This window comes from Cardiocondyla obscurior, linkage group LG09, assembly GCF_019399895.1.
Source record: "Cardiocondyla obscurior isolate alpha-2009 linkage group LG09, Cobs3.1, whole genome shotgun sequence".
In the NCBI taxonomy this organism is placed as follows: domain Eukaryota; kingdom Metazoa; phylum Arthropoda; class Insecta; order Hymenoptera; family Formicidae; genus Cardiocondyla; species Cardiocondyla obscurior.
Window position 1 is genome coordinate 7071588 of NC_091872.1, and position 4557 is coordinate 7076144.

Here is a 4557-nt window from a genome sequence, read left to right on the forward strand (position 1 = left end):
TTCCATCTGATCGATATGCCGAAGATAGCAATATTGGTAATTACCACGCGTTCGATATTAACATTTTTATTTTTAATATTGTCAATTTTTAACAAAGGTATACGTTGTACACCTTTCAAAATTCAGCTTCAGAATATTTCACTTACCAGTCATACCAGTCATAGTACAATAGAAAATTACAAATTAAAAAAAAATTCAATATTTTTATTTCATAAACATTATTCTTTTCTTTTCACAAGCATTTTTTTTTAATTGCCTCATTGACGCTTTAATAAAATTCAACAAAATACAACAGGTCAATGAGAGTATCATATCATTTTATATACTAAACTCGTCAGCGGTATTCTTCCAACAAAAAAAAAAAAAAAAAAAAAACTTATGCACTTTACATTTTTACGTATACATGTATATCGATCAGATTAGAATAATCGTGAATTAGGATAAATAATAAAATCGAATGTGCAACATACCCAATATAGCACACCGCAAAGTAAAACTCCGCCAATATTATTGTACAAATATTGTATTTATTATAATTAATTATTAATTATAATAATAATGTTGCTCGTTTATCTCGACACCACTTTCTCAATTATTCTGTCGTCATTGAGTGTGTCAAGTAGCTCTTCTTGTGTTCTATCGTTAAAGTTCGCTTCTCTTTTCAATTTTTATATAATTCTTTTCTTTAATTGTTAATCGCAATGAACAGACACGTGTGGTTTTGGTGCTGTTGGTTTTCTCTCGTCGAGAAAGAAACGAAAAAAAAAACAGAAAGAGAAAAAAAAAACAAGAAATAAAACAAATATTAAAGAATAATCTTGTATTTATACAAATATATTCGCATGAGAAACTTATTAATTTAAAAAACTAATTATCAATTAAAAGCAATCTATCTTCATTATGTTTTTTTCGTTCTCTCGCTCGCGCTTATTTGTAATTCCACAGTATTTTAGGATATACTCCTTCATCTTTCTCCTTCTCAGTCAAAGAAACACCTCAAATAATCCTCTCCTGTCGATTCACAATTATTTTCTCGCTATTAAAATTACATATAAATGAGAACAAATCTCTCTTCGCAGTTTTTTTTTTTCCTTTTTATTCTTTTTTTTCTTTTTCTTCCTTTTTCAAGTAGATAGTTTTACTTTCTCGCTTTCACTCTTTCTTTCTCTTCCTTTCGCTCGTTTCTCTCACTCATTCTATATATATACATACATGTGTATATATGTTACATGCGTGTACACATCACACGCATACACACATATGCATTTATATTTATATTTATATATAATGACGTATTTATAAGTAATAATATTCTTGCAAAAAAAAAAATATATATATATATTTATATATATATATGTATATTTCTCTACGTTATGCGAATACGACTACGCCAAGACGAGTTAGTTCTGTCTAACAATAAGTTTCTTCTCCTTCTCTCTTTATTTTTTTTTCTTTTCTTTTTTTTTTTAAAGCAACAAGCTTTTTAATTCAGGACCATCTTGTCGTGCAGTAGACGTACCTTGTGTGATTCTCGTGTACTTTACGCGCGTAATTGTAATCTAGTCGAAATTTTATATATGATTTCTGTCACGCATTCTATGGTCTAAATGAAATTGTGTGTTTCTGTGATGCTTGAAATTTCTTTGCTTCTTTTCCCACCTCTCTCTCCTTCTTTTGCATATTTAATACGTTACTTCACGTTACTTTCTGCATTTCATTTTTAAATTTATATCTCGTATATGAGGGTGTGTGTATGCGCGCACGCACACGCACAGATTTTTATTTAGTATATCGAAATTGGAATGATTCTTTGTCGTGTTTTGTCGTATGGATAAATAAAGGCTTGATCGCGGAAGTGTGCACGTTGCATCCTGTAGGCTTCCACGAATACCAAAATCAGTCTAGTCTTTTCCTTCTTCTTATTTGGAGTGCTTTTAACCCAATAAAGGCCACAATATATCGTAACAAGTCTAGTTTTAAAAAATCAATTATAACCAATTGAAAAGAAATATTAATATATAATATTTTTTTTTTTAACATGGTAAAAAAAAAGAATTCTCGTGTTCTTACGCGTAAACTAGAAAAATAGATTAAACATTAATTATATGTAATAAGAAATAATTGGCATTTTCGTAAAATTATAAAAGTCAATATTGAAATAATTAAAATTGTATAACGTTGAAAAATTTATAAATATTTATTTATTTTGTACAGTTTAAAATATTTCAATATTTAAAGACAAAATATAAAAAGTAATTGTTATAAAAAAAAGGGGGCCGTTAATGGGTTAAATAGCGAAGATTATCTCTCTTATCCTGACATATCAGCCGCTGAAAATTGAAAAAAATGCTTGTAATATTTCTCAAACATTTGACAGTACATAAAAGCAATTTGTTTATCCTAATTAATAATATTCAAGATTTTCTATTAACTAGCGAATTAATAATTATCATTATTGCAGTATCACTTTATGATAATGAAAACCTTATAATTTACAAGAAGCGTTTGATAAATCAGTGACTTTGAAATAAAAGGCTTTTTTTCTCCAACATGCGACCTAAGTTTCCTTTCGAATCAATTCATTACACATTTTATTCAATACTATTCCAACTTTTTGCCTTCTAAAAGTGTAATTTTCGCAAAAAATAAGCGTTTATTTGATTAATGATCTGCTCATTAGATGCAAATCTCCAGCAAGCTTCACGTTTGAAGAGAGTAAGATAATCGCAGGGGACTATATCTCGAGAATAATAGAAGGGAAGCAATTTGTTGGCTTGCTGCTGCAATTGCGAACAAACGAGCAGATGCACAATACATTTATTCATTACGATGAAAGATTTAAAACTCTTAACAACGACAAAGTCACGGATTTATTAAACATTTCATGTAAAATTAATGTTAGAATTAAAAAAAAAGTTTATAAAAATAAAAAAAACTGATTGGAGATATTTGTCTCTGTAAAACAGATCGTTTTCATATTTTTTTTGTATTCAATTATTATTATCACCATATTATAATTTTCATAATTTTTTCTGAGAAAATTGATATTTTCATTCTTTTTTTTTTAAATAATGTATCATCTCCATTATCTTTAAATGTTCATAGTACATCGCAATTGCTTTACTTCATACATAATAAACGTGTTATAATTATTAATTAATAAAATTCATTTTTGTATACTCGCTTTCTCTCTCTCCCTCCTTTCAACATTTTCTTTTCCTCTCACTTTCTTACTTTATTATCGCAATGTGTTATCAACCACGCTCACATAATCAATCAAACTCGTGTATAACAAAAAAAAGAAAATTATTTATATGCTTATTCGCAAAACATACTATTTCTATTTCAATAAAAAAAAATTCTTATATAAGAAATTGTGCCAATTATTAATAATTAACTATTTATAACAATATAATTTTTACATTTGCGACAAAAATACTACATCAGTTTAGAAGATCAAGGCATACAAATCAATAAATTAGTTAAATAAAAATGTAAAAAAGGTAAGAGCTGTAAAAAGTTTCACTTCTCAATTTTTCAAAGTAATTATTACATGAACAATAACATTTTAATTCATCGCTTTAGTAAAATTCTTCCATATATCTTATCTAAGGTTCATTTTTATTTAATAATATGCACAAAGATCTTTTTATTTTTTATTTTATACTAATTCTTTTAAAGTTTGTCATTTATATTTAATTAATATTACTGGATATTAATATTACTTGGATATTTATTATAATTACACATACATAAGTTGTTGTAATGCCTTGACTATCTTCTGTATTCATGTAGCATTTTCGCAATATTTAAGTAAAAATGTATCTTACGAAATAAACCATATTTTCTACCTTAGTAAAAAAAAAAAAAAATTTTTTTTTAATTTAATTCCAAAACCATTGATTATTACACAGAGATTTATTGGTTGTTACGATTCTTTTTTTGAAAATAGAAATGGAAACAAAATTGCGAACCCAAATACAGTGTGACAAACTAATGTACAATTTTGTAAAAATGCGCCGTTTAATAATTATTACTTTTAAACTTTCGAAATTAGGGTAAATAATCAGAGTAAGAAGAAAAATTCTTTCTTTTCTTTTCTTTTTTTATTCATTAAGCAAGTATATTGAAATGTAAAATATTCAATATAATACAATTATTCGAAATAAACATAAAGATAGGAATATTATTATAAGACGCATCGCGATCTACAAATCAAAAGAAACATAAAATGTTAAAAGAACCGACTCTAAAAGAATTAGGACACTGTGATAACTTCTTTATAAATCATCAGATTTTAAGAGATTAATTAATTATGGAATTCAGTGAATTGCTCATCAATACTTAAGAAATTAGAAACTGGAAAAAAAGTTACTATATTTTTATGTAATTAACATATATCATCTATAATAATCAAATCTACACGATAAGTAGGCTAAACATAATATCGTGTACAATACTTTGTTTTGTTTTTTGTCCCAACAGTCGTGAATAATAAATTTCTTTCGATGTTACAAAGAGGAAGAATTGCTTAATTTGCTTAACATTCGCACTAAA